We start from the raw sequence: 14,618 nt of genomic DNA, 5'->3' as shown, positions 1-14,618 counted from the left end.
TCCTTCTACTAAATGGAGAACACCTAAATCAAAACTCTGAAGTTTATTTGTCTGCTACGTATATTGTAGAGCATACTGAGTACTGTAATTAGTCATCCCTTCCCAGTGGTAATTGCTGGAAAAAAAGTTTAGACTTCAGGAACGGTGTGTCTCTCCTCAAAACTTATCAATCATTTTTAAAATTTGCAGATTATATAAAACATTTTGTATGCTTAGAGTCTGTTAAATCTTATTGCTACATCTAGCCTGAGGACCAAAGTTCACTGGCATTTTAGTTATTCAAGAGGATTTAAAGTTTATATGTGAAGTTGCTGACTTTATTAACAGCATTATTGTTCTTACTATGCTTCTGCTGTTTCCTTCATTTAAAGAACTGACCATCAGAGTTAAGTGAGTCAGCTTCTGTGTTAAATAACATTTGATAAGGCAAATTTCCCCAGGCAAACATTTTGATTTTATGCTCACTATTTTATACAGCATTTTATACGGGTAAATTTCATAAAAGATATACTATATGAAAACCTAAAGCAAATAACTGGCTTACGGTTTTATTTTTGCAGATACAAACACTTTTACTGCTGATTTTCAACTGTTGATTAGTAATGCATTCATGTTTCCTTTTGAACAGTGCAAAGCATAGTTTAGAGCTGTCATGATCATATAGGTAGCATTGGCTTCCGGTGACTGAAGCAAATTAGAAAGGATTCTATGGCAAAAAACAAAGACTGTGTTAACTTTAATGCTAGAAGTGGGGAAAAGTTGAAGGTAAGGTTTTTCTGTAATAGTACGGTTCAAAGCAGTGGACTAATAAGTGCTTTCATATGAAATTTTGGCCTTTATCCATCTGTCCATATATGTGTTACCATAAGAATACACACACAAAAGGTGCCTGGAATGAAAGCCTGAAAATATCTTTGTTTCTATTTATCTGGGAACTTGAAAGGGCTGGTTAATGAACAACAAAGAGCCTTGTTAATTATTGATCACAACAATAGTAATGTGTGTGCATGATGGCAAAAACAATATACAACATAGTGCAATATTAAAAGGGGAATTTTTTGAAAAACAAAATAAACAATTTTTAACTTTCTCAGAGAAGTTGCTGTTGACAATTTATTGGTTTTACAATAAGCCCCTGCACATAATGAGTGAAGATTACACATAATGTAACACAAAGCTGTGCCACATGAATTATTTGTGCGGAATGATGTTGAATCCACTGAGATTAACTAGCAAAATTAAGAGTCTATTTTTCAACTTCTGTCAGTGTTGGGAGTCTCAGACTAGAACACCAGTCTCATAATATTCCAGTACCAGGAGATTACCTCATATCAGGAGACTGCCTCAATACCCTTCTTTTTTTCACCACCATGGTCAGCATTCTGCAGCTACATTAGACACACTGTATGAACTTCATGGATTATGTGTGGCATAGCAAAAGGAAAGTCTGTCACACACAGGACAGGAAATCCCACCGACAACCTCAATGAATTGTACTGTTATGTTGTGCCACTGGAGAACAGGTGTATAAAAGAAAATGCAGTGTGTCTAGTAGATCTCATGCACTTTCCCTAAATGAGACCTGGGAGCTATGATCACAGGAAGCTTTGGAGCTGGTCTAGCACACCACTCTTTCTGGGTTATCAGGACTTGGTATTTGTCTTCCTCGTACCCTTTCCAGGCATCTGTCTAGACACTACCTAATATATCTCTCATGTCATGCTAAGTAGATTGTCATGTCACGTTAGGTAGACCTAATGTCATGAATATCTACACAAAAATTATACCTTAGTGGTAGCAAGAAGATATCCTAAATAGCATAAAACAAGGCTTTGCATAGAAGGCTTTCTCATCGCATTCAAAATAAATCCAGCAATATGTTTGCAGCCATACAAGATGCAGTCTTCTTCCAGAAGGACGATTTTAAATGGGGCAGTGATGTTTCCACTATTTTGCCAGAAAAAACAGTAAGCCACAGGGAAGACGGCTTGAACCTGACATTGAGCAACTTGCAGTAAATATTCAGAATATTGTTATTTCGTATCTTCCATTAAAGAAATATTTCCAGTCTTACTGTAGATATTGTTGCTATGGTTTCCTTTGTTGAAATACGTCTGTCTCCATATTGCCTATTGCTGAGGCTACCTCATATGATAGGGAAATGAAAGGAAATGCAGGTTGAAATCTTCATCCTTCAGAACAGGAGAAACTATTGTCTGCTTATATAAACTTCTACAGAATAATGGCCTCAAATATACTACCAGGTAATCTGAAAGGATGATACAGGACATAAGCCAGATTTGCAATGGAATGTCTTGTAAGTAAGCTTAGCTCTGAACAAGTTGGTTCATTTATATAGCACAAAAAGTGCATCTCTGTAATAAAGCGTGGTACTACACAGAGACTTTTCAGCATGGTCCATGCCAGTTAGCACACATTCCAGGAACAGTATTGTCTGTTGTTCTGCTTGGGCAGTCTCTTTGTCCTGATTCAAAGTAGCTTTCAGTAATCTAATGCATTCTGTGATACTGGCTTCTGTCCTGGAAGGAGCAGGACTGTGTCACTATGGCTCTGCACCATCACAAGTAAACTCAACCCCAGACTACTCTTGCTTTACTGCTTTCTGCATACAAATCAGTTTCTGTGGGGTCCCTTGGATAGTCTCACTGCAATCCTTGGAACAGTGTTGAATGTGCCCATTGACCATAAATCACAACAGCAAAACAAAGCCTGCACTGGGACTGTGCTTCATTAAAATGATAGTTGTAGAGAATATAACACTGTTCAAGAATTAGGTTTTCAGTGTCTTTTCCAAAAAGGTACAAGGCTACTTCTCTCTTTGTTGCACATTTACATGGTACAGGAACAGAGATACTTGATACCAAGACACAAGGGCTTACAGGTCTGAGGGATGCTGTCCCTAAATGAACAACACTCCTGAAAGAGGCTATAATGGCTGTGAACACACTTCAGCTGAGTGAGACTCACTTGCAAACTAAGTTCAAGCTGTGGGGAAAAAAATGAGAGAAGGGAAAGAAGACCAACCAACATATTTAATTCCCAGTGACTCTCCTGCTCACCGCTTCTGTTGTCATACTCACTGCTGAGAACAATGCAGGAGGCAGGTCTCCCTCGCAGAGCTCCACAAGGACTGACCTTAGCATTTATTCTTATTATCCTCACCATGAACACTGCATAAAAGCCCAGCATAGCACATAAAGTGCAACTCTCCGATTCAGCTTAACCCTTTGGGGAGATGCTCTTTGTGCTCTTTCTGCCCTGTATAGTCAAATAGATACATCTTTTGCAATATGTGAGAGTTTTCATTTCAATCTCTTGCTCTTTATTTTCCATGCAGCACTGACCTAGGGATGTTCCATGCAGCAGAGCTGCAGAGTCACACAGATCAAACAATTCAGCCATGTTTATTTATATAGCTGGACTAATCATTACAACCTTCTGATGGTCACCATGTGTCTGGCAAGCTTCAGCTGTGGTGTTCTGGGAAGCTGCAGCCTTGCTTTCTCCCATGTATTCCCCTATGCAGCACTGAAAGAGAGAGACAGCACTGGGAGACAATGAAAATTGAGCTTTGCTACCTACGTATTAGAACAGCTGAACTTTTTCTCCTTCCTTATCCTTCCTGTCCACATCCTGCAAATCCAGCAACTGCTTGAGACTGTTCTTTATACAGAGTATAAGCTGAGGTGAAACATTTGTAAGAGCTAGTGCTGCATGCATTTTCACATGAACTATCGCACTTAGAAACAAATGCTATTTAAAGTGGATTGTCCCAGGAGTCTCTCTCAGTTAGCACAATGCACTTTCCCAGAAGGGGTTCAATTTCAGGTCTTGAACTTGTCCCACGCTCCTAGACCTTCTGGGCCAAAGAGTGTGGCAGAGTCATTAAACCCAAGCCCTAGATGGGAGCTGGTGCTCTGATAGCTCAGTTTTGAGCCATTCAAAAAACAAAGTTTGTATATCCAAGAGGGAAATCAGACTTGGCCTTCCTCAACCAAAAGCCACCCCCTTGCCACACCAACGAGGGGAAGTGGTGCTCTGATCACTCCTGGGAATGAGAACAACAGTTCTTTTCACTTGTTTCTTCCCCAAAGAAACCCGCCAAATAACGCTATAATTACAAAATGGGAGAGATTTTAAAGTGTAAACTGAAATCTACAAGGATTTTTTATATCTATATAGATGTTTACATGAGAGATGTGTACATGAGAGATATTTCCTTGCTATTATGCCATAAAACAAACTAAAACCTGAAGGACTTCAATAGGAACCTGGTTTAAATTCTGTGGTACTAAAACTCTGCCTTTTGTGAAGAGTGTCCATTGACTTTGTCCTGTCATTGATAGGGGCTGAAGTCAATAGAGAATATGAGGGACTTAAAGGGGTTAATCAATGTCTTGCAGGAGAAATTTGTTTATTTTTCATATTCTCTTCTTTTCTCCTGAAGTTATCTGGCAAAAAATGCAGATGATTTAACAGCAGTCTGTTTCCTCTCCAATCAATGAGGCTGTGCTGATTTACACCTCTGGGGGAACCCATGATGGTAGGAACAGTCTAACATTTGTAATTATCTGCTGCAGTCTCAAGAAAACTTCTCAAAGGTTTTCATTCTGGCTTTAAAAGCACTGTTACAATTTTCCTATATTCAAGAATGTCATGAATCAGCTATTAATGAGGGTTAAGAAGATGTACAGTTAAGGAAGAAGATTTTACAGTAGCTCAGTTTTGATATGATCAGCTTCAACATATGAGTTTTCAACATGAAAGATAGCAGTCATGGTTTCTCAGGAGACACTGTTTTGGATGTTCTGGAGGAAGAGGACATAATCAGTTTCAACATCAGCTTTCCCATACCATCTCCACCATAGAGACCTTATTTGTCTCCACCGTAGATAACATCATTGTCTCCACTGGTGTTTCTTAAACACCCACTAAAAAGAATAGAGTCCAGATGTTTAACACCATATGGGAATCTCAGAACACAGACCAGGATAAAACTTGATATAATGGGGCTTCCAGATAGTTTAAGATAATTGATATGGAAAAGGGCATGACATACTTTTCTAAATGCTCTTGATGATCGAGAATAAGTAAAGATAGAGAAAATAAATTGGAACACACTTTTGAACTCACCAGTGGCACTTTAGGGACTTAGCAAAAGCATACAAAGTCACCATATTTTATGGGGAATCAAGCATCAAGCTGAGCATGAGGGAGAGAAAGGTAGGAGGGAGGGAGGAACAAGGAGGGTGGAAAAAAGGTGAGCAACACAACATGGATTTTGCTCAGGGACTCAGTGTGCTACTGGCATTTCCTCACTGAGGCTGCAAAGATGCTATGCAGAGATGTTAACACAGAGGCTTTGCTCAAGCAAAAGAGGTACAGCAATACAGTAATAAAATAAACTGTATCATGGATTTGAGTATAAATCAGCAGCTGTAGCACAGAAATGGCTTGACCTGACTGATGATTACCATCAGAAGATGACCAGGGAGTGCTCATCTTTGCATTGCAGAAAGGCCCACTGATGCTCACCTTAACCACCAGGCTGTCAGTATGATGAGCTCAAAGGAAGAAGTGCTGTATTGAAGGAGATGTATGCTCTATGTTAGGACAGAACTGTGTGAAAGATCATTGCCAACTAATATCCAGAGTGTGGCTATTTCATCATCCACTTATTTCTATTGATACTACCCTGTTTTAAGCTTCCTAAAAAGGCTTTTCTGGTTTTACATTCATAGCGGATGGCTGTGGGTGAGGACTGTACTGCTCAATGAGGGTACCCAGAGAACAGCTCATTATTACCATGCACACCTAGCAGAATTTCAATTTAATTTGTTCCATTTTTTCATGACTGTTACAAGCACTTGAATAAGGAAAAGATTTAATTTTAAGCTCAGACAGACTCCTGAAAAATCAATTTTAAGACTAGAAGGCACCTTAATAATCTCAAAGGCTGATCTGCATGCAAATGGTAGGCTTTATAGACAGTAGATATCTGTATTTTCTGCTTCTAGCAGATATTCAAGGTTAATACAAGAAATACTTCAAGAAAAGGAGAATCATTACTTAAGATCTTTTGGAAGATAAATGCAATAGCCACATTAACATCTCTTTAGGAAATGCCCTATGTATTTTGTCTAGAGTGTCTTTTGCAGCAGACAGCTACTAACTGCAATCAGTTCATGTATTAGCGCATATAGACTGGCAATTTAATTTGTGCACAGCACTTTTCAGATTTCTCAAAGGTTAGCAGTAGTCAACAGTGACATAAACTGCTCAGAACTTCCTTTCACAGCCTGTAGTTTTTAATCTCTTCAAATCTTTGATAACATTTAACACTAAAGATGCTTACATATCTAATGTGGTGGATCTTCAGTGTATGAAATTAGATAGGAGTTAAACTGGGCTCTAGGTATGAGAAATCAGTTCTTTCTGATTTCACTGGTACTTAAACTTCAGGAGACAGATCTCAGGGTGTATATTCCAGTATTTAATTCATCCCTTGGGTCCCAGTTATGCTGTGATGTACATGCAACATAATTCTACTGAATCAGTATTCCTACTCTGCTCCCCATCTCTAGCTACCAGTTAATGCTGTGCATGTTCTTACAACACATCTACCACAAGGCAATGCCAACCCTCCTGTTAATTATACTAGAGATGGTGTATGATCCTGGGCAAGAGAAATAAAGAAATGAACACAAATCCTAACACCAAGATATTGCTTACAGGCCCCAGTTTTACACATAGCTGCTGACAGCACATGTATATGCTGAAGGGCACAATGCAATTCTCACTACATAAAAGCACGCAGGAGAGATTGGTGTAACAGTAACTGTGTTTTCCACAGCCGTCTCCCTAGTGGCCCCTTTGTTTTGAAAGTATTCACATAAGAGATTCAGTTAAGTTTAAAGTACTTTCAATTGAGATGTTTAAAATTAAATGTTTCACCTTCTCACAGACAAGTGACACTTATCAGCACTATGCCATCTGAAAGATGTCATCTGCTCTTTTAGTAAAGCAGCAGGATTGGAATGGCAAACAAGCCAGTTCTCCTGCCAAATTCCTTTTACTCTTACTTTATCACTAGGAGACACAGCAGAGAGTAAATGGTAATTTTTTCTGTTTCAGGAAAACCATGATTTTTATCCACATATTTAAATTAAGAAAAATAATTTTAAAAATGAGGAAAAAAAAAAAAAAAAAAAAAGCTTTGTATCTCTGCCAACATATGACACTATTGCTGCAGAGTCGTGAAAAAAAGTTATGTATTATGTATTGGTTAAGAAAGTCATCATTTCCTAAGACCCAAAAGGCAAAATTTCACTTAAGCATTGATTCAAAATAAAAATATCACAGAGACTTGTCCCCAGCATGGTACATTACACAAGCACATAGAATGACGGAAAGAAGAAAGGTCACATTAAAGAGAATGCAAGATGTATTTAATCTGGTCAAACAGCTGAGCTCTTCAGGGCAGTAACTGTCTACTTACATGTCTATGTAGTGCCTTAAACAGCAAAGCTCTTACCCAGTGGAGGTTTCAGACCCTAGAAGAGCAACAATACTCAGGATTATGGGAGTTACGAGAAAGACCAAGGTCCATATTTGATTTTCATTGGTATAGCTGATTCTCTCTGACCTTCACGTACAGCCCAGTAGGACAATTGCCAGACTTATTCACATTTTTCTACTGATAACTCCAGCTTCATATTTGAGAGCTGGCACTGTCGTTTTTCATTACCAGATTGAACCTAAATAAAATTTCATAGATTCCATCTGTTAGTGTATCTTTAGGCTTTAATACCTTATATTTGTCACCCATGATTAGTATGCTAGGGAGACCAAGGGACTCTTTAACTGAAAGAGATAGTTTGACTACGTTTAGCTCCTTCAAAAGCAGTGCCCTGTTTTCTCTCGCTCAGATCTAAAATCTTGGTCGTTAGACTTTGTGATGTGAGACCATTTCTCTAAATATGATTAAAATTTCCTATCTCTGTGAACCAGCTGTGCCCTCGTTCTTTCAGACTGATAGATGCTTTACAGGTTGACTTATGTTGATGTGCCTGATCTATCATGACCTGATCCATCAGGTTTCTGTTGGGTTGACTGATATTTGGACAGGTAACTTAATATTATTTAGCACGGTTTTTCTTATTTTAAATCTATTGCCTCCCTTCCTAAAGTTTTGGAAAGGTGCATGGTTAGGTCACTGCCAGCTGGAGATCTGTAGAAACCCACTTACACAGGGCAATAGACAAGAAGCTATAGTCTGCTATAAGAAGAAGCTGTGCTCCAAAACTATAAGATGACAGTGTCTGACAATGTTTATATTGAATGGTGTTGCTAGTATCTAGCATAGTCCAACTATGTTGAAATATTCACCTCATAACTGTTGGCTGCTCTAAGCAAGTCAGGTGTTGGAGTTTATTTGATTAAACAGAGAAAGAAAAAAACACAACTTCTAATGAAAATCTTAACTGAGCTTTCTTCACCTCTTCCTTACCTTACTATTAAGTTCAAAGACAAAGAACCTCTCCACAAAATACTCTGTATTTTCTTGTCTAAATTGCACATATGGTGGCTTAATATTTGATCCTTAAAGACAGTTTTCCTACTCTTTTGTCACTTGGCATGCAGGTGTTTTAGAAAGAAATACACAGAAAACATTAGCCTTTTAATATTAACCTCTCTCACAGAGAAGTAATTCAGGAATAGCTTCACATGTATGTGTCTCACCAGTGAAGAATTCATGTTAGCAAGATAAGAAAATGACTGCAATGCCAAATCTGTCCAAATTGTTGTCCTTGCCTTTAATAGGCTGTGTGAGGTAGGTCATGCAAAATTCAACCCAGAATCCTTACATGATTATCTGTACAGAGCCAGTGATACTCCAGAGGCTTTATCATAATCCATGTATGGTTTCAAATGCATTTCTTTCTGACAAACTTCAAATAGATTTAATTATAACAATAAGAACAGTACAAGACTTGTAAGGAGGCAGTGTCAGTAAAGGTTTTATTCACCAAACGTACTAGATATTTTTCTGTGTTTTCTGCCAGAATAGCTCAATACTTTGTAATGTTATTTGGCTTTCAGTTTAAAACCAAACAAAAAGGCTGCTTGTAATTCTCTTCAAAACCCATGCAAATACTGGTTTGCCCTTCTGTTTTGTCTCTCAGATCAAGAGCATCTGCAAATATTTTATAAGTATTTTTTCAACCCCCTTGGAGGTTAGCTAATTAAATTGCATGCCTTTGGAGACACATGTGAAAACAAACTACAAGATTAAATAATGTGCATCATTTAGAAATTTTGGTTGCTGTAAACCTAGTCCAAAACTTGTCTGCTGTTTGACACCTTGGCTGTTTGCTGGGTGCAGTACCTAACAGTGCTTTTGGAAAAAGCAGCCCTGTTTTTTTTTTTTTCAGAAAATGTGATCTCCAAACCGAGTTCCAGTGACTGGATTATATTATATATATCTTATAACCAAGGCATATCCAATTTTACTCCCAACTTTACAAGTCTGTCATCTTATAGGAGCCCGCTTTGGATTTACAAAAATTAATTAGGTCCAGAAAAATCCCTTCTCTGCCAAGCACAGGGAGCAGCAGTGTCAAACTATTCTCTGCCAGCAGGGAGCAGCTCACACTGCCTTGGGTGCATTCCCCAGCACTTTGGGGAAGCCAAAGTCTTGTACCACTGGTGGCATTAAGTGGAGGAAGTCCCTTGTGTTTCCTGTTGCAGTGATGTTTAGGTGGCTTTTGGCTTGTGCTAGCTCACTCACAGCCACTGACAGAGCAATCGGTGTCTCTATTCTGCTAACAGAGGTGAACCCAGGACCCTGGTAACAAAATTTTCCTTGCCAGTTTTGCTACACATGGAGGAAAGAATCATCCTGCGCAGTGATAGCAACTTTTTTTTTTTTTTCGTGGCAACCAGAACTATTCTAGGCATAGAAGCTGTCAGATTGCAAATATTTGGATGAGGCATTGCAAGAAATATGATGTGAAAGAATTCTACTGCCTTCTGATTAACACAGTATCTATCACCATCCAAACTCTAGCATGAGGCCAGGCACCAGTTTGTCATTGTATTAATCATTTTTATGTCTCAGCTCCAGTCAGAGAAAAAGGAGTTAAATAACTCATTTTACAATTACTAAAAATAAACTTGCAGACTTGCTGGATTCCTCCACATTAAAATGTAAACAACTGTCAGCTCTTTTGGAAAAGCAAGTTTTGCCCTGCCTCTGACTTCCCCGGGAGAATTTTTCTTTTTCTTTTTTTTTAATGTTTTATGCTGAAGATTTGTTTCCATAATTGGACTGGCCAGTTTTCTCAACAGCAGAATGAAAACTAAACTCTTTCCAATTAAAACACTTGCTGCTAGAACCATGGCACACAGACCATGTAGAGAATGGTGTGAGCTGCTTCAGCAGGGATTGCAGCCAATCATTTTTAAATTTGGATGCCTCAAGAGGGGCAACTAAATCCATATTTAGACACCTGGTTTAGAACTGTCTGGTCTGGCTTAACTACCCAGCACCCATAGATCCTAGGGATACCTTCAGCTGTCTGTCAAGTCCAGGTTATTTTAAAGTAAAGTATTTTGCATCTTGTTTAGGGGCCTAAATTAAGAACCATTTCTGGCATTAAAAAATAAGTAAAAATCTCAGCCCAACAGTTTAAATGCTTTGTTCAAAATGCTCTTCTTGTGTTACTTGCTTTCTGAAACTACATAAGATTTAGTGCATTAAAGCACATGCTTTAGGGCATATTTTTGGTGTTTTAGAGCACCTTCATAGTGCAAGTCTCCTGAAAGCTCTGAGACTGCTTAGTGCAAAGGTAGAAGACCTGGGGTAAGAAGACAGATAAAATGTAATCCAAAGTTTTATTGATATATTGCACTTCGCTTTGGGTTTGGACCATTTTATCCAAGCGTGCCCAAATCATTGTGTAATAATACCACTGCAGTTCACTAGTCAAAATGCTCATATGACTAATATATACATCCTTATTATTTAAGTTGGTTTGGAGGACCCCTTTCTTAGTACAGCCTTTCTGCATGGCTTAGATTGCAGAAATTGCATCTTTCAGTCATGGATAGAAGTTATGTTACATAATGTTCATACACCTACTGTTTCAGGTCTGGGAAGTAATGGGTCACAGTGTACTACACTGACTTAGATAAATGGATCGGATGCATGAAAGAATAGTGCTAAATAGCCAAAGTAAAGGGAGAAATAATTTTTCTTCCCTTACTTTCAGGAGAGGAAAAAAGCAACAGAATGGATATAATATAAGTTTAGATTATGCCTTAATAAGCAACATAGACCATCCTCATATTCTAATATAACATTACTGACTGTCAGTTCTGTGAAAGCCTTCCAGTAGTGGCTCTATCAGGTCTCCAGGGAATCTCTTCTAGAGCTTCCTTGCCATTAGAAAGATATTTCTGCTATTAACCAGCTTACAGAAAGAATTGTATTTATTTTTGGCCTATGAAGACATGGATAACAACTGTTCCCTACCTCTATGTAACAGACTCAGCTATTCGAAAACTTATGTCCCCACTCAACGATCTTTTTATTTAAAACAGTATGACTTCAATCATTTCCTGTAAATCATATCTCCTGACTTCTGATCTTTCTTCTTGCTCTCACCCAAGGACTTTTGAATCAGTATGCAAGTTTGCTCCCAAGCTGTCTTCTGGAGTTAATCAATTTATTCCCCTGAGATATAACTGGACATGGCTGGTGGGAGAGTTCCCCCTTGGAACCACTTCCTAAAGGTGGATTAGATGATACATGAGACTGCATTGACTTCAGCTCCTGCACCTTCCTTGCAGTTCCGCAGCACTGCTCACCAGTCCATCATCAAACAGTAATACCTTAGTGTAAGCAATGTGTACCTCTAACACTGTTACAAAAACATAGCTCTGCAAGGCTTCAGAACAATCCCCTAGTTATTTCAGGCATTGTGAGCTGAAATTAATTCAAACACGAACAAGATGAAGGTTTCCCAACACAGAAAGATTATAAATCAATATACATATATATACATAAGTTAATTGAGGAAAAACTAGGGCAAAATAATAATAATTATGCCCTCCATTTTCAAGGCTTCCAAAATCCAAACTGTAGTTCAAACACCATGTTTCATCTCTGTTAATTTTCTCATGATCCTCATTGTCCTTGGTATCCACTTTCCTTGATGCTACTCTGGGAGAAAATGAGGCTATTGGTTCTTGCACCTTCTGCACTTGTCTTTAAAGAATTCATAATTCTCATCTGTTTCACTTGCATTTCTGCTTCTGAGACAGGGATTATAACAGGTCTTTAGTCCAAAAGAACATTAGCCATCATGATTGAGGGAAACGGTTAGCCTGAACCTGTCCATAGTTTGGGAATGGCCTCCCAACAGTTACTGATTCTCTTATCTGATGTCTCCTCATTCAGGCCTTAGAAAAGATGGTGAACAACTTTTGATGCTTTTGTAATATACTCTTCTCTGCACAGTGGTAGGACAGTTGTCTCTTTTTCCAGCAGGGTGGCTGTGATCATCATCCTGAATCTTTATTAAAGCTTAGATCCTTTTCTGTATTTGTGTTATTCACTGGACCCTCTTCTATAAAGTTTTCTTGCCCTTACCAACACTGAGGTGGCTTCAAGTGAGAAGTTAGTGACTGTGGCTAGAAGTTCAGCCATTTCACCTTCATGCTCCTTCAGAGCTTGGGCACACACCAGCCACTCCTGGTGGTTTGAGTATCCTGTCACTTTGTCCTATAATTCAGTCCATTGACACTTTAGTTTGCTACAGATTCTCTAACACCTCTTGCAACAAGAGTGTGGAAACTTCACTCTAAGTCTGTCCATGGCAAATGCCTTAATGCCTTACTTATCTGTTGGCTCTAATGCTTCTCTGGCAAGCTTTCTGCTCCTGATGTGTTTGAAAAAGAATTTATCATCACTTTTTACATATTTGCAAGTTTTTTTCTCAAAATCTGTTTTAGCATACTTCCCACATTTAACCTACCAATAGTTGTGGCTTTTTCAGATAACCTTAGCTGGACAGGACTTCAGCTTTATGAAGGCATCCTGCGTGCTCTTAATAACTTCCTTTTATCTCCAGTTTGGCTATTTTTTTAATTTTAGTTTAGGATAGGCAGAATGCATTGGATAAGAGCTTTGAGATTCTGTCTACAAATAGCCTCTATGATACTACAAAAATTTCACACTTTGGACTACCCCTAAAACTAAAAGCTAGAATAATTCTGATTTAATCCCAAGAGAGTCCATCATCCCAAATGGTAGTTTCTTTCATGTTCAATGCTTTTCTTCCTCTTTATTTTTTTCCTCTAAAAAAAGCCTCCCATAACGTTTTTGATCATAACTATTAGCAGTTGTCTTCCATTTTCATTTATATGAAGTTTGTATTCCCTTCTTGTACAGCTTATCGTTGCTTCTGAAGTTTTCTCTTTTTTTTTATTTTTTTCTAGTTCCCAGTAAATCTGACCCTACTTAATTTTCTCAGCCATGCACTGAAGCTTTTTTTCTGCCTTCATTTGGCCCTGAGGCAGGAAGATTTCAGAAACCACTACTCTGAATATCTTGGCCTCTGTAAGTCAGCTTAATAACATTAACTTCTGTTCCAGAATCCCTCTATCCCACTGCTGGTCTGAAAATGCAGAGATTAAATCTTCCAGTTTACATACAATTTTACTTAACTGAAAGCCAGGATACACATGTATGTGTTGAGGGGATTAAAGGAATGTGCTTGCAGGCTCCTTCTATTCTTTTTATTTGCTGAGCATACTTTGATAAATAAATGGCTTCAGCTCAAGGGAATTAGCTAAGGAATCCATCTCCACATTTTAACCAGGAGATTGCATTTTATAGATTATAGTGTTTCTGTACATGTCATTATTGCACTAGAATTGGGTTTTAAATTTAAGATAAATTAAGATAAAATAGCATAGTAGCACTTATATAGAGGTTACATCAACACAAACAACTGATTGAACCAAGAATTGTTCTTACAGCCAGACAATTTTATGTCATATTGTACAAAATACCAATGGACAATGTTCATTTCCTTTAAAATTATTTTGCAGTAACTACACCTGTTTCTTTTCTTTTTTTTTTTTTTTTTGGAATTAGAAGCAAGGTCATTATAAATTATCTTGGCATTCTATTTCTCAAGTCATTGTTACGTAGGGATAGCTTAAAGTTATTAAGTCATCTTTTTTTCTGTTCATTTTTACCTTTTCTTTAAAGTTTTAATTTATTTTTCTTCTGTTTAGTACTAACTATTTTCATTTCTGAAACTTAGGTAAGATGTGAAAATAATACTACAGGTAAACAGCCCTAAACATTTCTTAGAAAATGGAAAATGATGAGATCAAATATACTTTTCATATATATTCACAGTTGATATGGACACAAACATATGTTTTTTAATGTAAAATAACTGTAATGTATATATTATTAGAATATGTATGTATTATTAGAATATGTATATATTATTAGAATATGTATATAGATAGAATGTATATAGATACTGGTGATGGGTATTCCAGAAATTTCAAGTAGT

The sequence above is a fragment of the Anas platyrhynchos genome, chromosome 4, assembly GCF_047663525.1.
Source record: "Anas platyrhynchos isolate ZD024472 breed Pekin duck chromosome 4, IASCAAS_PekinDuck_T2T, whole genome shotgun sequence".
NCBI classification, from domain to species: Eukaryota; Metazoa; Chordata; class Aves; order Anseriformes; family Anatidae; genus Anas; species Anas platyrhynchos.
The sequence above is the reverse complement of the archived record's forward strand: the minus strand, read 5'-3'. Positions refer to the sequence as shown.